The 19780-nt window shown below is 50.7% G+C and overlaps 2 long non-coding RNA genes across 4 annotated transcripts; both read left to right on the forward strand.

Annotated features, from left to right (window-relative positions):
* The first annotated feature begins 6917 nt into the window (after positions 1–6917).
* LOC128850002 (uncharacterized) lies at positions 6918–8518 on the forward strand. 2 transcript variants are annotated; one of them, XR_008447521.1, is made up of 5 exons: positions 6918–7423; positions 7700–7782; positions 7882–7982; positions 8136–8258; positions 8417–8518. It is a non-coding gene; the product is annotated as an uncharacterized LOC128850002 (long non-coding RNA). The 2 variants fall into 2 exon arrangements; XR_008447520.1 differs by having other exon boundaries at positions 6918–7782.
* Positions 8519–9386: 868 nt separating this feature from the next.
* LOC128850003 (uncharacterized) lies at positions 9387–10823 on the forward strand. 2 transcript variants are annotated; one of them, XR_008447523.1, is made up of 4 exons: positions 9387–9580; positions 9691–9888; positions 9973–10146; positions 10253–10823. It is a non-coding gene; the product is annotated as an uncharacterized LOC128850003 (long non-coding RNA). The 2 variants fall into 2 exon arrangements; XR_008447522.1 differs by having other exon boundaries at positions 9691–10146.
* The last annotated feature ends 8957 nt before the right edge of the window (positions 10824–19780 follow it).

Consider the following 19780-nt stretch of genomic DNA (forward strand, 5'->3'; position numbering starts at 1 on the left):
CCACCCCCTCCCTGGGCAGCTGTTCCAGTGCCCAATGACTCTTACTGTGAAGAATTTTTTTCTGATGTCCATCCCGACCCTCCCCTGACGGAGCTTCAGGCCATTCCCCCTTGTCCTGTCCCCTGTCACTTGGGAGAAGAGGCCAGCTCCCTCCTCTCCACAACCTCCTTTCAGGCAGTTGTAGAGAGCAATAAGGTCTCCCCTCAGCCTCCTCTTCTCCAGGCTAAACAACCCCAGCTCTCTCAGCCGCTCCTCATTAGACTCGTTCTCCAGCCCCCATCACCAGATTCGTTGCTCTTCTCTGGACACTCTCCAGAGCCTCAACATCCTTCTTGTGGTGAGGGGCCCAGAACTGAACACAGTATTCAAGGTGCGGTCTCACCAGTGCTGAGTACAGAGGGAGAATAACCTCCCTGGACCTGCTGGTCACGCCGTCTCTGATCCAAGCCAAGATGCCGTTGGCCTTCTTGGCCACCTGGGCACACTGCTGGCTCATGTTCAGTCGGCTGCCAACCAGCACCCCCAGGTCCTTCTCTTCCAGGCAGCTTTTCCAGCCAGACTTCTCCTGATCTGTAGCGCTGCATAGGGTTGTTGCACCCCAAGCGCAGGACCCGGCGTTTGGCCTCGTTAAACCTCATACCATTGGTCTCAGCCCATCGCTCCGTCCTGTTTGATCACCGCTGCGACATCATTACTCGGCTCCCACTGCAGGTGTTGGGAAAAAAATGTTAATTTACCTGAAGAATTAGGGCTCAATTCAATAAGATTAGAATTGTAGGTTAAGTATATTGTATTCAGAATTTGATATCTATTGTGTTTAGCATTTAATTTTGTGGATCTTTATAGTTGAGTTTGTGCAGATTTTGTGTCTGTAGACAGTGATGGTTCTCTCACAGACCACACATAACCTCCACAAATATATGATATTACGGAGTGCTTAGAAAGAATGTACTGACAACCTTATCCGAGCGGAGCCGACGCTTTTACTAACAACCTTATCTGAACACAGTCTACATTGGTGAAGGCCAGAAGCACACCGAGGACAGTCAACTGAAGATAAAGAAATGCAGGTGTCCACACAAATGATGAGACAATCCTCGCATACATAGGTATGAAGAAATGAGGTAATCTGTTGAATATACACTGCATTGCAAAAAACTTAAGGGTTAAAATGCGGACGCGCCGAGATGCTCTGGGAACCTGATTTGGGTTAAAATACCCCTGGCTCCGGGCGCCTCGAAAAAAAAGAATCATATATAACCTACCTGGAATGGTTATATGTTTGCCTCTACGCTAAAACCAGGAGCCTCTCAGAAACACCGGGAACCCTGTAGAGAGCCCCAGGAGCCTCCCATAATCCCCTGGGGCCCTGTAGAGAGCCCGAAGAGCCTCCCAGAATCCCCTGGAGCCCTGAAGAGAGCCCCAGGAGCCTCCCAGAATCCCCTGGGGCCCTGTAGAGAGCCTGAAGAGCCTCCCAGAAACCCCTGGGGCCCTGTAGAGAGCCCCAGGAGCGTCCCAGAATCCCCTGGGGCCCTGTAGAGAGCCCCAGGAGCCTCCCAGAATCCCCTGGGGCCCTGCAGAGAGCCTCAGGAGCCTCCCAGAATCCCCTGGGGCCCTGTAGAGAGCCCCAAGAGCCTCCCGGAATCCCCTGGAGCCCTGTAGAGAGCCCCAGGAGCCTCCCAGAATCCCCTGGATCCCTTTAGAGAGCCCCAGGAGCCTCCCAGAATCCCCTGAAGTCCTGTAGAGAGCCCCAAGAGCCTCCCAGAAACCCCTGGGGCCCTGTAGAGAGCCCCAGGAACCTCCCAGAATTCACGGGACCCCTGTAGAGAGCCCCAGGAGCCTCCCAGAATCCCCTGGGTCACTGTAGAGAGCCCCAGGAGCCTCCCAGAATTCCCTGGGGCCCTGTAGAGAGCCCCAGGAATTTCCCAGAATCCCCTGGGGCCCTGTAGAGAGACCCTGGAGCCTCCCAGAATCCCCTAGGGCCCTTTAGAGAGCCCGAGGAGACCCCCAGAATCCAATGGGGCCCTGTAGAGAGCCCCAGGAGCTTCCCAGAATCCCCTGGGGCCCTGTAGAGAGCCCCAGGAACTTCCCAGAATCCCCTGGAGCCCTGTAGAAGGCCCCAGGAGCCTCCCAGAATCCCCTGGGGCCCTGTAGAGAGGCCCAGGAGCTTCCCAGAATCCCCTGGGGCCCTGTAGAGAGCCCCAGGAGCCGCCCAGAGTCCTCTGGGGCCCTGTAGAGAGGCCCAGGAGCTTCCCAGAATCCCCTGGAGCCCTGTAGAAGGCCCCAGGAGCCTTCCAGAATCCCCGGGATGCCTGTAGAGAGCCCCAGGAGCCTCCCAGAATCCGATGGTGCCCTGTAGAGAGACCCAGGAGCCTCCCAGAATCCGATGGAGCCCTGTAGAGAGCCCCAGGAGCCTCCCAGAATCCCCTGGGGCACTGTAGAGAGCCCCAGGAGCCTCCCAGAATCCCCTGGGGCACTGTAGAGAGCCCCAGGAGCCTCCCAGAATCCCCTGGGGCCCTGTAGGCAGCCTCAGGAGCCTCCCAGAATCCCCGGGAGCCCTGTAGAGAGCCCCAGGAGTATCCCAGAATCCCCGGGAGCCCTCTAGAGTGCCTCAGGGCCCTCCTAGAATGCCTGGGAACCTAGTAGAGAGCCCCAGGAGCCTTCCAGAATCCGCGGGAGCCCTGCAGAGAGCCCCAGGAGCCTCCCACAACCCTCTGGAACCCTGTAGAGAGACCCAGGAGCCTCCCAGAATCCCCAGGATCCCTGTAGAGAGCCCCAGAAACCTCCCAGAATTCCCTAGAACACTCTAGAGAGCTCCAGAAGGCTCCCAGAATCTCCGGAAACCCTGTAGAGAGCCCCAGGAACCTCCCAGAATTCCCTAGAGCACTGTATCGAGCTCTAGGAGCCTCCCAGAATCCCCGGGAGCTCTGTAGAGAGCTCCAGGAGCCTCCCAGTATCCCCGGGAGCCCTGTAGAGAGCCACAAGAACGTCTCAGAATCTCCAGGAGCCCTGTAGAGAGCCCCAGGAGCCTCCCAGAATCCTCTGGATCCCTGTAGAGAGCCCCAGGAGCCTCGCAGAATCCCCTGAAGCCCTGTAGAGAGCCACAAGAACGTCTCAGAATCTCCGGGAGCCCTGTAGAGAGCCCCAGGAGCCTCCTATAATCCCCTGGAACCCTGTAGAGATCACCAGAATCTCCTGGAGCCCTGTAGAGAGCCCCAGGAGCCTCCCAGAATCCCCTGGAGCCCTGTAGAGAGCCACAAGAATGTCTCAGAATCTCCGGGAGCCCTGTAGAGAGCCCCAGGAGCCTCCTATAATCCCCTGGAACCCTGTAGAGATCAGCAGAATCTCCTGGAGCCCTGTAGAGAGCCCCAGGAGCCTCTCAGTGATCCTGGGAGCCCTGTAGAGAGCCCCAGGAGCCTCCCAGAATCCCCTGGAGCCCTGTAGAGAGACCCAGAAGCCTTCCAGAATCCCCGGGAGCACTGTAGAGAGCCCTATAAGCTTCTCAGTATCTTTTGGAGCCCTGTAGAGAGCCTCAGGAGCCTCTCAGAATCCCCCGGGAGCCCTGTAGAAAGCCCCAGGAGCCTCCCAGAATCCCTGGGAGCCCTGTAGAGAGACCCAGGAGATTCTCAGTAATTCTGGGAGCCCTCTCGAGACCCCATGAGCCACCCAGAATCCCTGGGAGCCCTGTGGAGAGCCCCAGGAGCCTCCCTGAATCACCTGGGGCACTGTAGAGAGCCCCAGGAGGCTCCCACAATCCCCTGGATCCCTGTAGAAAGCCCAAGGAGGCTCCCAGAATCCCCTGGGTCCCTGTAGAGAGCCCCAGGAGCCTCCCAGAATCTCCGGGAGCCCTGTAGAGAGACCCAGGAGCCTTCCAGAATCCGATGGTTCCCTGTAGAGAGCCCCAGGAGCCTCCCAGAATACCCTGGGGCACTGTAGCGAGCACGAGGAGGCTCCCAGAATCTCCTGGATCCCTGTAGAGAGCCCCAGGAGCCTCCCAGAATCCCCGGGAGCCCTGTAGAGAGACCCAGGAGCCTCCCAGAATCCGATGGAGCTCTGTGGAGAGCCCCAGTAGCCTCCCAGAATCCCCTGGGGCCCTGTAGAGAGTCCCAGGAGCCTCACAGAGTCCCCTGCAGCACTGTAGAGAGCCCCAGGAGCCTCCCAGAATACCCTGGGGCACTGTAGCGAGCACGAGGAGGCTCCCAGAATCTCCTGGATCCCTGTAGAGAGCCCCAGGAGCCTCCCAGAATCCGATGGAGCCCTGTAGAGAGCCCCAGGAGCCTCCCAGAATCCCCTGGGGCACTGTAGAGAGCCCCAGGAGCCTCCCAGAATCCCCTGGGGCCCTGTAGGCAGCCTCAGGAGCCTCCCAGAATCCCCGGGAGCCCTGTAGAGAGCCCCAGGAGTATCCCAGAATCCCCGGGAGCCCTCTAGAGTGCCTCAGGGCCCTCCTAGAATGCCTGGGAACCTAGTAGAGAGCCCCAGGAGCCTTCCAGAATCCACGGGAGCCCTGCAGAGAGCCCCAGGAGCCTCCCACAACCCTCTGGAACCCTGTAGAGAGACCCAGGAGCCTCCCAGAATCCCCAGGATCCCTGTAGAGAGCCCCAGAAACCTCCCAGAATTCCCTAGAACACTCTAGAGAGCTCCAGAAGGCTCCCAGAATCTCCGGAAACCCTGTAGAGAGCCCCAGGAACCTCCCAGAATTCCCTAGAGCACTGTATCGAGCTCTAGGAGCCTCCCAGAATCCCCGGGAGCTCTGTAGAGAGCTCCAGGAGCCTCCCAGTATCCCCGGGAGCCCTGTAGAGAGCCACAAGAACGTCTCAGAATCTCCAGGAGCCCTGTAGAGAGCCCCAGGAGCCTCCCAGAATCCTCTGGATCCCTGTAGAGAGCCCCAGGAGCCTCCCAGAATCCCCTGGAGCCCTGTAGAGAGCCACAAGAACGTCTCAGAATCTCCGGGAGCCCTGTAGAGAGCCCCAGGAGCCTCCTATAATCCCCTGGAACCCTGTAGAGATCAGCAGAATCTCCTGGAGCCCTGTAGAGAGCCCCAGGAGCCTCTCAGTGATCCTGGGAGCCCTGTAGAGAGCCCCAGGAGCCTCTCAGTGATCCTGGGAGCCCTGTAGAGAGCCCCAGGAGCCTCCCAGAATCCCCTGGAGCCCTGTAGAGAGACCCAGAAGCCTTCCAGAATCCCCGGGAGCACTGTAGAGAGCCCTATAAGCTTCTCAGTATCTTTTGGAGCCCTGTAGAGAGCCTCAGGAGCCTCTCAGAATCCCCCGGGAGCCCTGTAGAAAGCCCCGGGAGCCTCTCAGAATCCCTGGGAGCCCTGTAGAGAGACCCAGGAGCCTCGCAGAATCTCTTGGAGCCCTGTAGAGAGACCCAGGAGATTCTCAGTAATTCTGGGAGCCCTCTCGAGACCCCATGAGCCTCCCAGAATCCCCGGGAGCCCTGTGGAGAGCCCCAGGAGCCTCCCTGAATCCCCGGAATACCTGTAGAGAGACCTAGGAGCCTCCCAGAATCCAATGGAGTCCTGTAGAGAGAACCAGGTGCTTCTCAGTAATCCCAAGAGCCCTGTAGAGAGACCCAGGAGCCTCTCCGTGATCCCGGGAGCCCTGTAGAGAGCCCCAGGAGCCTTCCAGAATCCCCTAAAGCAGATTTTTTCACCAATATTTTTCTGAGTAGAAGCTTAGAAGAAAATTTCAGCAAAAGAATCTTATTAAGCCACATGGATACGTAAAGTAGAGCTGACTTGTTTGAGAACCACAAGGGAATGTATTAAAGAAAAAGAGAGAAATTAGGAGCCCTGCAGACAAAGTATTATAAAAAAGCACAGTGATTAGCAAAAAGACATCAGAAATAGAAAGAGGAGCAGGAAAAGGGACTGTCAAGACACAGATTGAAATAAAAAACTACATTAGCAATATTGAGGAATACAAAGGGATAGGGAGAAAAAGAGAAGGATGGAAAGAGAGAAAGGAAGGCACTTGCAGGCACAGAAAAAGAAAGTACTCCAGGGATAAGGCCAGTGAAATTGTGGGGAAAAAGAGAAGGCTATACATTGGGACAAAGATGGAAAAAGAAAAAAGAACTATGGCCACAGGGCAGAGACAGAAAGCTGAAAAGGGAGAGAAAACAGAAGAGAGAATTAAAAGAAGAGAGGTACAGGGAAGCTGGGGGAGGGGAAACGTGAAAGAGTAAGTAAAAGAGCAAATACTCTTATTTCCAGTAAAGTTCCTTTTTTGCATTCAGTGCTTTTCTTGTTGTGAATGTAAAGCTAAGTTAATAAAACACAGCTGCTCCCCAGGCTCTATTTATGCCTTTGAGGGGTTTGCCACACCCTATTCCCAGGTGGTGGGTGTGGAGGCCCCAGGGGTATATAAGGCACAGGCCTTCCACTAGGGAGTCATTCAGCTTCTGGTCTTCCTTAAGATTAGTGCTCTCCTACTCTTTCAACTCATTGCAGCTTTGGGGTAGGTTAAGCTTTTTTGGTAAGGTTTTTTGGTTGGTTGTTTTTTGTGGTTTTTTTTGTGGTTTTTTTTTTTTTTTGTGTCTCTTTTAGAGAAGCAGAGGCTGCTGTTTGAGATAAGAGTTTGGGACCAGTGTAGGCTAAGCACCATACACAGCTGTAAGTACATTTGTTTTGTTTATAGAGGTGAGTGCTTTTCTTTTAACGTCTGTAATTTTTTATTGTGTGTTGGAGGGGGCAAGATGTTTCAATAGTTTGCTTTCTTTTTATTTCATTCTGTGGGCTTTGCATTTGCCTAGAATTTCTGGTTATGGGACACCTTGTTGCTGTCCTTCTTTCCATGTGGGATGGTGCTTTGGCTCTAGAGCTTTTGCAGTTTGTAATGGGCACCTTGTAGGTGATAATAATCTGGAATTCAGTTTGCAAGGCTAGAGTGAGAGTTTGAATCCGTGGGCTGGCAGAAGATAGGAGTGGCCAGCAGAACACAGGGAAGGGCTCAGAAGCACAGCTCCCAAGGAACAGCAACAGTGAAGAGTCAGAGGGCTCAAAAAGAGGGTAGGTGCTGTTAGGAAGGAGCAGAGTTCTTTCTTTGGCCATTCAGGAGTGGAGAAGTACTTTAATGGTTTGGGGGATGGTTAAGGGAAGTGAGATGGGTTCATCGATCTTTCTCAGTTTAGTTTGGCAGTCATATGTGAGGGCCATCCACGTTTGCCCTCTCTGCAGCTGATGGGAGGTATGATGAAGTTGAGACACAAGGTATGGATCATCTTGACCTTTGTGCAGCAATCATCTGGTTTGAACATCAGATGAGTTTGATCTTGAAAAGCATCAACTACACTCAAAACGTAATCTCTAGGGCTCTGAGATCTCTCCTTCCTTGTGCCTTCTACTTCCCTTGTTCCCCCACTGACTTCTTTGGATGCGTCATGTCTCCATCCATCTGAATGTCAGAGACCTCACTACTTAAAGGTATGGACTCAGTGCTTTTCTGCAATGCAGAATTCTGTCCCTACTTTCCTTTGTGTTTGTCAGGGAAGAGGATGGATGTTATCTTGGCTTGTGACAGTTAGAAGCAGAGCAACTCTTTTTCATCTAGTCTGTGGGCACGCAAGCCTCCCTTACTACCAGAGTCTTGGATTTTTCCTTAACTTACCAGTGAGGCTTGCTCTAGTATCATTTGCAGTAGTTGTTACCTCATCCTTGTTATCAGTTGTGGTTTTTATGGTCATTGAGTTTCCAATTTAGGTCTTTGAGTAGTCGAATCCCACCATTGTGAGTTTTTTCCATTGGCTGATGGTCTCTGTAATTCCTGTCTCCATTGCTGCATGGTGAGTGTCCTGTGTTTTTTGTCTTATGTGTCTGTCATCTTTACTGGTTTTCAACTAGAATATTTTTGCAAGTTTTTTTGTTCATTCCTGTGACTATAGCTAGGTAATCTGCAAACATCTGGATCCCTGTGGCTCATCTTTCTGTCGTCCTGGGTATTGCCACTACTGCATTCCTACAATGGGAGTGGTGAAGAGGAGAGGTAAGCAGACTGCATGGAATTCTGTGGCACCGGTGAGGTAGTCAGGCTTATTGCCATCATTGTGGGGCTGACGGTTAGGAGGAATTTAGATATGTCTCGAAGAGCGAAGTATTATTTGGCAACTTGGTTAAGTATTTACCCTTGGTTTTGCAGGTGCTGTGTGGGCCACCTTGGGAACGGGAAGAGCATTTCAGATCAGCGGAGTAGTACAGAGAAGAAGCACAAGACAGACTTCTCACAAGAACGACAGTAATTCTCTGGAGTTACTTGTCCCAGGTAATAACGGCCACAGCATCTGACACTAGAAATGGCAAATAGCAAATGAGTGAACAATGTGGCAGTTAGGCAGAGCAAGCTGTCGTGCAGGACACTGACTTTGAACAGTGCAATACCCACTGTTGGCACTGTTTGTCTTCCATTTCATTTTTTTGCAGATGGCGAAGAGGAACCTGGTGACTGCAGGATCATCCCACATAGCTGATGCTGTTGGAGGGGTTTTTTTTTTCCTACTGAGGATAACTCTTGGCCTTCTGAAGGTTAAGTTGAGGGACCAAGGCAGGGGTGGATCTGGGAAGAGGGGAGAAGTTTGGGGATGGCAGGGAGGGGTTTTAAAGGTAACATAGGGGAGAGGGCTGTGCAGAGAGAGTCCCATTTGGGCAGGCAAAGGCAGAGGGGCCTGCTTCTCAGCCCAAAACTAGCACGGGCAGGGCAGTTCTAGCCTGTGTCTGTTGTCGTCTAGTTTCTGCAGTCTGTGTGCCACATCTTAAGTTTTCTGCAGGTCTTGATGTCCTCTTTGCACTCAAGGCACTCCAGATGTGCCTTGGGCACCATGTCTAGGGTTCTGAATGCTTGTACTCATCAATGCAGTGTCGATCGGGCACTGCTCTTCTTGCATTGCAATCCTAAAGCATGGATCGGTCTTGCGTTTTGGAAGTTTGCAGTCAGATGTCTCTTGTGCTGCAGCCTTGCAGCCTGTGTCGGCATCCGCATTCATTAGTCATCTGTTTTCTTGGATCCCTGTTCTGGGACTTGTTCCGTGCATCCTCTGCACCTCTAGGTCTTTCAACGAGGCTTCTTGCCCGTGTCTGTCATCTAGGTTCTGTAGTCTGTGTGGCATGTCTTAAGTTTTCTGCAGGTCTTGATGTCTTCTTTGCCCTCAAGGCATGCCGGACATGCCTTGGGCACCTTGTCTAGGATCCCGAATGCTTGTACTCATCGATGCGGTCTTGATTGGGCACTGCTACTCTTGCATCGCAACCCTAAAGCGTGGATCGGTCTTGTTTTGGGAGCAGTTTCGGCTTGGCTCTGCAGCCACAGAGAGGATGACCAAAAGTGTGCGGGAGAATGCAGTGGAGTGGTAACGGAACAGTTTCAATTCAAAGGGATTGGGACGTAATGTTTGGGTTTGGTTGTTGACTTGTGCTTGGCTGTAGTGTGCAGTAGGCACGGTATTGCTAAATGGAAGTGAGAGGTCTGGAACCGTTAAGGTGTCACTGAATGTCTGAGTGACTACTTTGATATTGTGTTTTTCAGATGCAGAGAGACAACTGGTGTACCAAAAGCTGCTGATGGAGTTGCAGGTGGAGTGCCATAGGGAGGTGAGTCAGCTGTGGTGTCATTGGGAAGTTGTGGCTGGTGGCAATATAAATAGCTAATCTACATTTTCAGTTTGATCTTAAAAGCATCCCTTGCTGTCTGCATATTACAGGTGGAGACCAAGCCTCACCATGGCAGCCCGAGATGATGGATGCCGCGCAGGAGAGCGGTCAAGGAAACATACCAGGAGATGGGTATTGCTGGGGGCAGCCTTTGCTTTGTGTTAGTATCTTAAGTACCTCTCTTCTTTTGCAGGTGCCACATACAGCCTCAGAGGGGTTGAGCTTCATGCTGAAAAATGGTTTGAGAGGTGAGGGGGTGGCTGTCCAAATTGGTGTCTAAGATCAATGTAGCACACAGTAACTCCATTGAGCATTTATCTTTGATTTTGCAGGTGCTGTGCAGGCTGCCTTTTCAATGGGAAGAGCAGTTGAGGCGAGCCGGGTAGTGGGGAGAAGGAGCATGGGACTGATCTCTCAGAAGCACAACAGTAATTTTTGTCTGCCTATCTTAGGTGCCCCACGTGATGATGGCTGCAGCGTTGGATGTTTGAATCGGGACAGAACAGGTGAGCAGAATGTCTTGGCAATATAGCTGTGGGTGTAGTACAAGTATTAGCACTGAGCAGTGCGATGCTGACTATCAGTGCTGTTTTCTGTTTGGTTTTCTTGCAGATGATAATCAAGAGGAACCTAGCCGTGTGTGGTTGTCCCACTTAGCTGATGCGGTTTGAGATTTTTCTGCCAGGGATGGCTTCAGGTCTTTGGCCCTCTGAAAGTTAAGTTGAGGGGGCTGCAGTTTGGGGTTGGGAAGAAGGCAGAATGTTGAGAGCGGCAGGGAGGGGATTTAGCATATGGTAGAGGGCTGTGCTGGAAGAGTAACCTTTGTGCAGGTATAGGGAGGGGTTCAATTCTCAGCTCAGAGCTAGCATGCACCAGAGAGGGTAGTTCTAGCCTGTATCTGTGTTGTTGTTTAGTCTATGTAGCCTGTCTGCCATGTATGAAGTTTTCCACAGGCCTTGATGCCATCTTGGTGCTTAAGGCACGTGGTATGTGCCTCGGGCATCATCTCTAGGGTCTTGAATGTCTGTTCGTCGTAAGGTGCCAAGTGGGCATGGCTCTTCTTGCATTGCCATCTTAAAGCTTGGATTGGTCTTTTGTTTTGGAAATTTCTGGTCGGTTGTCTATTGCATAGACATTGCAGGACATGTCAGCATCCTCAATGATTATTGGTCCGTTTTCTTAAATCCCCATTTTGGGACTTCTTCCACGCATCCTCTGTTTTTAGGCCTTTAAGCAGGGCTTCTTGCACTTGCATCCTTGCAGTTGCAGCCATATGCCTTTACAGGGCCCCAGTATTCTACTCTTCAAAGAAGTTTCTGGTCAGTTGTCTATTGCAGCGGCATTGCAGGCCATGTCAACTTTTCTGATCGAGTGCTTGCTTGCACTTCGTTGCATCTGTCCCCTCTTCTGGGGCTTCTTCTATGCATTCTCTATATTCTAAGGTCTTTAGGCACCACTTCTTGCACGTTCATCCTCCCACTTGTGTCCATATCCCTTAGTAAGGGGCCACGGTCTTCCACTTTTCTGGGGCTGCCACTGAGACTTCCTCGCAGCCCCTAGGTATTCTTGCCCTGTGGCATCTCTGGTCTGGGGGTCATTCTCCTCAGAGTTTTCTTTTGTCTCTTCTTGTGTCATTGTTTTTTTTAATGTGCAGTGTTGTTCCATATGTTTGTCTGGTTGGAGGCGCTCTGCCCGAGGCATGGAAGTGATAATTGTCAACAGAAGTGTATTAGTAAGGTTCTATGGTTAATGTGCTGATACGGTCCGTGCTTGTAGCCTAGGGTCATACAGTATACTGCCCATCAAGTAGCCATAGATGCAACTACTGAGGAAAGTAGTTTCTGCCTGGCTCTGCAGCTACAGGGGGGATGAACAAGGCTGTGTGCGATAAGCCATTGAAGCGGTAGCAAAGCAGTTCGTAATCAAGGGTGTTATTTATGGTATGTGTGGGACTTAACGTTTGGGTTTGGTTGGGGTTTTTTTTGCTTATTTTTTCTCTGCCCGCTTGTAGTGTGAAAGAGGATTATTAATCTCTAATGGAAACAAGATGTCTGGAATTGTTAAGCTACTGCTGAGTATTGAGATGACTTATTCAGTATTGTTTTGCAGACGCAGGAGGACAACCTGTGCCGAATGGTGATTGCTAGGCAAGGAGAATGCAAGCATCAAATGTATGCAAGCAAGCCAGACCTCGGTGCATGCAAGCCCTTGATATGTCCAGGCAAGCCAGCCCTCGGTGCAAGGAACCCAGCATTTGTGTGCAAGCTAGGCCTTGGTGCATGCACTTGAAACAAGGATTTGGTGCAAGCAAGCCAACCCTTGGTGCGTACGCTTAAAGCAAGGATTTGATGCAAGGGCTTAGTGCAGCCATGTAATAGCTCAATGCCAGCTCTTGCCAGCCAGAAGCTGATGCAGGCATGTAAACAGGGCAGCCACCCAGCCTTCAGTGGGTGCACTTGATGTCAGCTAGCCCTTGGTGTGTGCAGACAAGCAACCAGTTGCTGCCAAGACTGGATGCCAGACAGCCCTTGGTGCAAGTCCTTGGTGCACGCCTGCCTGCCAGCGAGGACTTGGTGCGTGCACTTGGTGCCTGACCGCCTGACCGCCTGCCAGCGAGGACTTGGGTCGTGCACTTGATGCCTGACCGCCTGCCCGCCTGCCAGCGAGGACTTGGGTCGTGCACTTGATGCCTGCCCGCCTGACCGCCTGCCAGCGAGGACTTGGGTCGTGCACTTGATGCCTGACCACCTGCCAGCGAGGACTTGGTGCATGCACTTGATGCCTGCGCGCCTGCCAGCTTGTCCTTGGTGCATGCCCCTGAAGCAGTGAGGACTTGGCTCCTGGCCTGTGATGTATGAATTGTATGTATGCAAACAAGTCAGTGTTCACCTGTGGGCAAGGATGTGATGGAAGAAGTTGGTGCAAGCAAGGACTTGATGCAAGCCTGGCCTTAGTGCATGCATGCAAGCAGGAATGGCCTTGATACCTGCCAGCATGGATGCAATCAATTATTTCACTTGTGCAGGCAAGACCTTGATGTGTTTATGCAAGCAAGATAGTGATGGAAGAACTTGATGCAAGCTCAAGGTGCCAGCAAGGACTTGAAGCACAGCCTCGATGCATGCATGCAAGCCAGCTCCAGGTGGAAGTGAAGACTTGAAGCAAGAATGCCCTTGGTGACTTGAAACAAGAATGCCCTTGGTGCCTCAAAGGAAGCACTTTGCATCTGTGCAAGCATTTGATGTGTCTGAATGCGTCTAGGGGGGAATGTGAGCGTGTGTGTAGGTGGATCAGTGTCTGAGGCTGTAGAGGTGGGAGTCGTTTATTATTGTGCTCTTTGAGGTTGTATGTGAAGTAGAATGTCTTGCTATGCAGGCAGTTGGCACAAAGAAATTGAACATAGAATTAAACTTTTTTTTTCCCCGGGTCCTGGCCAGTCTGCGAGGCGATAATTGTCGCCAAGGTTTGGGCGCAGGCTGAGCTGGGACTGGGTTTTCTCGAGGCAGGGACAAATTTTGAGGCACCTGGGAACACAGTTCCTAGGGAGCCATGAAGCCTAGGGGTGATGGCACGCATGGGCTGGGAGGGAGGAGGAGTTTATGTGGCAGGGACTGCCTGTGTGGTTGGTGGGTGGTGGGGTAGTTTCGGAGGTTGTCTGTGTAGTGTTTTGCTTTGCAGGTACTTAACTTTAAGAAAAAAAAAATAGAATAAAAAAACCCCAGCTGGGGGATTTTTTTTTTTTCCCCCAGCTGGGTTTTTTTTCCCTGGTCCCGGCCGGTCTGCGAGGCGATGATCATCGCCAAGGTTTGGGCGCAGGCCGAGCTGGGACTGGGTTTTTTTTGAGGCAGGGCCAAATTTTGAGGCGCCTGGGAACACAGTTCCCAGGGAGCCGTGCAGCCTAGGGGTGGTGGCTTGTTGTGGCTGGCAGGTAGTGGCACGCATGGGCTGGGAGGGAGGAGCGGTTTATGTGGCAGGGATTGCCTGTGTGGTTGGGGGGTGGTGGGGTTGCTTCTGAGGTTGTCTGTGTATTGTTTTGCTTTGCAGGTACTTAGCTTTAAAAAAAAAAAAATAGAATAAAAAAACCCCAGCTGGGGGATTTTTTTTTTTTCCCCCAGCTGGGTTTTTTTTTCCCTGGTCCCGGCCGGTCTGCGAGGCGATGATCATCGCCAAGGTTTGGGCGCAGGCCGAGCTGGGACTGGGTTTTTTTTGAGGCAGGGCCAAATTTTGAGGCGCCTGGGAACACAGTTCCCAGGGAGCCATGCAGCCTAGGGGTGATGGCATGTTGGGGCTGGCAGGTGGTGGCATGCATGGGCTGGGAGGGAGGAGGAGTTTATGTGGCAGGGATTCCCTATGTGGTTGGGGGGTGGTGGGGTTGCTTCTGAGGTTGTTTGTGTAGTGTTTTGCTTTGCAGGTACTTAGCTTTAAAAAAAAAAAAAAAAAAAATTAGAATAAAAAAACCCCAGCTGGGGGATTTTTTTTTTTCCCCCAGCTGGGTTTTTTTTCCCTGGTCCCGGCCGGTCTGCGAGGCGATGATCATCGCCAAGGTTTGGGCGCAGGCTGAGCTGGGACTGGGTTTTCTTGAGGCAGGGCCAAATTTTGAGGCACCTGGGAACACAGTTCCTAGGGAGCCGTGCAGCCCAGGGGTGATGGCTTGTTGTGGCTGGCAGGGGGTGGCATGCATGGGCTGGGAGGGAGGAGCGGTTTATGTGGCAGGGATTCCCTGTGTGGTTGGGGAGGTGGGGTTGCTTCTGAGGTTGTTTGTATAGTGTTTTGCTTTGCAGGTACTGAGTTGGGGTTTTTTTTAAAAAAAAAAAAAAGAATAAAAAAAACCCAGCTGGGGGATTTTTTTTTTCCCCCCAGCTGGGTTTTTTTTCCCTGGTCCCGGCCGGTCTGCAAGGTGATGATCATTGCCAAGGTTTGGGCGCAGGCCGAGCTGGGACTGGGTTTTTTTTTTTTTTGAGGCAGGGCCAACTTTTGAAGCACCTGGGAACACTGTTCCCGGGGTGTGCTCCCCTGGAATGTGGTAATAGTTTATGGTGGGCAGGTATGTTTTGTGCATGGTGATATGGAGTTTGTGTGGTATGTTGCAGTTGAAGGGTTAGGCGAGTCTGTCCTGCTGGCTACTGTTGAGGACAACTAGATTATAATAAGTTAAATATAAATTTGATGTCTTTGAGAGGGGTTGTAGTTGATAGTATAATTATATGAAATAATATTTTTTTAAAAAGCAGATCTGACTTTTGAGGGCCCACTGAGGTCTCTATATCTTTCTCTCTTTCTGGCTTGAGAGACCAGTTCTGGCTAAGATGTTGCCTCAATGATGGAAGCTTGATCATGTGTACTGCTGGGGTGAGAGATGTGGAATAAGCTGTAGTTACTGTGTTGAGAATGCTGGGACAGGAAAAGTAGGTACATCTAGGGGGTTTTGGGTTTTTTCACTCCTTTGCAGTTGCGCCTCGGGACGGCCAGAGGCGTCGCCGTGGAGCCGCGCCTCGGGACGGCCGGAGGAGTCGCCGTGGAGCCGCGCCTCGGGACGGCCAGAGGAGTCGCCGTGGAGCCGCGCCTCGGGACGGCCAGAGGAGTCGCCGTGGAGCCGCGCCTCGGGACGGCCGGAGGACTTCCTAAAAGCAAACATTGTTCAGAGGTATAGTTAAGAGTGCTGGTGCAACTTTAAGTCACTGTACTTTCCTGTGAGGTTCCCAGGTACCTACCTGGTAAAAAAGCTAGTAATGTTGAAGTTGAAATTCCGTGTCTAGTTTTCAGTGTAACAGTTGTACAGAAGTGTTTTGAGTATAACTTGTATGGACAGTAGCTCTATTGAGTCTAACTTGTACCGTGTGTGATTTTATAGTATTCCACAGTTTTGAGTGGAATTTGTATTGAGCGTACAATTTTGAATTTAGCTATTGTAATCAGTCTGTGTTGAGGCTACCTCTATTGTGTTATGTCGTATTGAATAACGGTACTGTCTTGCATAGTGTTTAGTTGTGTCTTACTCTCTTGCGTTGTATCTCACTCTGCAAACTAGTGTGTAGTGTTTTGTAGTCTCTAGCTGTCTGACTCTGCTGTATAGTCTTTGGCATCTAACTCTGTCATTTTGTGTTGGGTCTAACTCTGATGTATTGTGTCTAATGTTGTGTCTGACTTAGTAATGTTGCAATGTGTTGTGTCTAACTAATGTTGTATCATGTTTAACTATGTAATATTGGATCACATCTAACTATTGTTGCATCTAATTATAACTTTTGTGCCCAACTCTAATGTTGTCTTGCATTGGACTGTAATATTGCATCACATGTAACTCTAATGTTGCGTTGGGTCTGACTGTACTGTTGTGTTTAACTCTGTAAGGCTGCGTTGTGTCTGTGTGGCATCCCACTGATGTTGCATTGTATCTAAGTCTGTAATGGAGTGTTGCGTCCAACTAACATTGCATCTAAAGAATGTTGCGTCGGGTCTGGCTGTACCGTTCCATCTCACTCTGTAAGGTTGCATCTAACTGTTGTGTGGCATCCAACTCTAATGTTGTATTGTGTCTAACTCTACAGTTGCGTCTAACTCTGTAAGGTTGCGTCGTGTCTAACTCTGTCACGTGTCATCCAACCCTAAGGTTGCATTGTGTCTAACTCCGCAACATTGTGTTGTGTCTAACATTGCATCTAACGCTGTAATATTGCACTGTGTTGGTCTGACTGTACTGTTGCATTGTGTCTAGCTCTGTGTGGCATCCAACTCTAACGTTGCATTGTATCTATCTCTGTGATGTAGTGTTGTCTCTAATGTTGTGTCACCTCTAACTCTGTAATGTTGTGCTGGATATGACTACTGTTGTGTCTTGGACTCTGTAACGCGTTGCCTTGTGCCTTTAGACTCTGTTAGCGGTTGCCTTGCGTCCTGACTCTGTAACAGGTTGCCTTGCGTCTTGGACTCTGTAATGCGTTGCCTTGCGTCTTGGACTCTGTAACAGGTTGCCTTGCGCCTTGGGCTCTGTAACGCGTTGCCTTGCATCTTGGACTCTGTAACGCGTTGCCTTGCGCCTTAGACTCTGTAACGCGTTGCCTTGCGCCTTATTCTCTGTAACGCGTTGCCTTGCGCCTTATTCTCTGTAACGCGTTGCCTTGCGCCTTATTCTCTGTAACGCGTTGCCTTGCGCCTTATTCTCTGTAACGCGTTGCCTTGCGTCTTAGACTTTGTAACGCGTTGCCTTGTGCCTTAGACTCTATAACAGGTTGCCTTGTATCTTAAACTCTGTAACGGTTTGCCTTGCGCCTTAGACTCTGTAACGCGTTGCCTTGCGCCTTAGGCTTTGTAACGCGTTGCCTTGCGTCTTAGACTTTGTAACGCGTTGCCTTGTGCCTTAGACTCTATAACAGGTTGCCTTGTATCTTAAACTCTGTAACGGTTTGCCTTGCGCCTTAGACTCTGTAACGCGTTGCCTTGCGCCTTAGACTCTGTAACAGTTTGCCTTGCGTCTTAAACTCTGTAACAGTTTGCCTTGCGTCTTAGACTCTGTAATGTATTGCCTTGCGTCTTAGACTTTTGTAACGCGTTGCCTTGTGTCTTAGACTCTGTAACAGGTTGCCTTGCGCCTTAGGCTCTGTAACAGGTTGCCTTGCGCCTTAGACTTTGTAATGCGTTGCCTTGTGCCTTAGACTTTGTAACGCGTTGCCTTGCGCCTTAGACTTTGTAACGCGTTGCCTTGCGTCTTAGACTCTGTAACGCGTTGCCTTGCGTCTTAGACTCTGTAATGTGTTGCCTTGCGTCTTAGACTCTGTAACAGGTTGCCTTGCGTCTTAGACTCTGTAACAGGTTGCCTTGTGTCTTAGACTCTGTAACAGGTTGCCTTGCGTCTTAGACTCTGTAACGTGTTACCTTGCGCCTTAGGCTCTGTAACAGGTTGCCTTGCGCCTTAGACTTTGTAACGCGTTGCCTTGCGTCTTAGACTCTGTAACGCGTTGCCTTGCGCCTTAGACTCTGTAACAGGTTGCCTTGCGCCTTAGACTCTGTAATACGTTGCCTTGCGTCTTAGACTCTGTAACAGGTTGCCTTGTGCCTTAGACTCTGTAATATGTTGCCTTGCGTCTTAGACTCTGTAATCCATTGCCTTGCGCCTTGGACTCTGTAACGCGTTGCTTTGCGCCTTAGACTCTGTAACGCGTTGCCTTGCGTCTTAGACTCTGTAACGCGTTGCCTTGCGTCTTAGACTCTGTAACAGGTTGCCTTGCGTCTTAGACTCTGTAACGCGTTGCCTTGCGTCTTAGACTCTGTAACGCGTTGCCTTGCGCCTTAGACTCTGTAATACGTTGCCTTGCGCCTTAGACTCTGTAATACGTTGCCTTGCGTCTTAGACTCTGTAACAGGTTGCCTTGTGCCTTAGACTCTGTAATATGTTGCCTTGCGTCTTGGACTCTGTAACGCGTTGCCTTGCGCCTCAGACTCTGTAACGCGTTGCCTTGCGTCTTAGACTCTGTAACAGGTTGCCTTGTGTCTTAGACTCTGTAACAGGTTGCCTTGCGTCTTAGACTCTGTAACAGGTTGCCTTGCGTCTTAGATCCTGTAACAGTTTGCCTTGCGTCTTAGACTCTGTAACGCGTTGCCTTGTGTCTTGGACTCTGTAACGCGTTGCCTTGCGCCTTAGACTCTGTAACGTGTTGCCTTGCGTCTTAAACTCTGTAACAGTTTGCCTTGCGTCTTAAACTCTGTAACGCGTTGCCTTGCGCCTTAGACTCTGTAACGTGTTGCCTTGCGTCTTAAACTCTGTAACAGGTTGCCTTGCGTATTAGACTCTGTAACAGGTTGCCTTGTGCCTTAGACTCTGTAATGTGTTGCCTTGTGCCTTAGACTCTGTAATGTGTTGCCTTGTGCCTTAGACTCTGTAATGTGTTGCCTTGCGTCTTAGGCTCTGTAACGTGTTGCCTTGCGTCTTAGGCTCTGTAATGTGTTGCCTTGCACCTTAGACTCCGTAACAGGTTGCCTTGTGCCTTAGACTCTGTAATGTGTTGCCTTGCGCCTTAAACTCTGTAACAGGTTGCCTTGCGTCTTAGACTCTGTAATGTGTTGCCTTGTGCCTTAAACTCTGTAACAGGTTGCCTTGCGTCTTAGACTCTGTAACAGGTTGCCTTGCGTCTTAGACTCTGTAACAGGTTGCCTTGCGTCTTAGACTCTGTAATGTATTGCCTTGCGTCTTAGACTTTGTAACGCGTTGCCTTGTGCCTTAGACTCTGTAACGCGTTGCCTTGTGCCTTAGACTCTGTAATGTGTTGCCTTGTGCCTTAGACTCTGTAATGTTGCCTTGCGTCTTAGACTCTGTAACGTGTTGCCTTGCGCCTTAGGCTCTGTAACGTGTTGCCTTGCGCCTTAGACTCTGTAACGCGTTGCCTTGCGCCTTAGACTCTGTAACGCGTTGCCTTGCGCCTTAAACTCTGTAACAGTTTGCCTTGCACCTTAGACTCTGTAACAGTTTGCCTTGCATCTTAAACTCTGTAACGCGTTGCCTTGTGCCTTAAACTGTAACAGTGTGCCTTGTGCCTTAGACTCTCTTGCATTCTGCTGTAATTTTTGTGTCTAACTTTGTAGTATTGTTTTCCAGTCTTGTAAATAAAAAAAATAGAGCACCACACTCAGTAATAAAGGAAAAAAAAAACCCCACACACACCTCCATGACAGAAAACTTTAATAGGTGCCTCTTTGTTGTCTTGTGTCAGTCATTTTTATTGTAGCAATGGTTGTCTATAATTTTCTTAGATTTATTTAGATTTTTCTGATTCATTGTTTTGAATCAGAGCAGCAGTAGAAAATGGCTCACTCCTTGGGAGTAAAAAAATTTTTCATTTTTAAAATCATTTTAAAAATAAATAAAATTACTCCCAAGGACCGAGCCATTTTCTACTGCTGCACCAGTATATTTTCTTATTATTTTTCTTCTTTTTTATTATACCATTCTAATAACTATAGCCCCTCCCCCACACATTAACACCCAGTCGCGCGCGCACACCTGCGGCCACAACCGAGACACCCCCCCCCCCCCCCCCCCCCCCCCCCGCGCGCACACTTCCCCCTGCCACGCACACCATCCCCGCACCCCTGACGCTCGCAGCGCGCACAGCCCCCCCACGCCGCCCCCTGGCCGCGCGCCCGCCC

The sequence above is a fragment of the Cuculus canorus genome, chromosome 36 (genome assembly GCF_017976375.1).
Source record: "Cuculus canorus isolate bCucCan1 chromosome 36, bCucCan1.pri, whole genome shotgun sequence".
Taxonomy (NCBI): domain Eukaryota; kingdom Metazoa; phylum Chordata; class Aves; order Cuculiformes; family Cuculidae; genus Cuculus; species Cuculus canorus.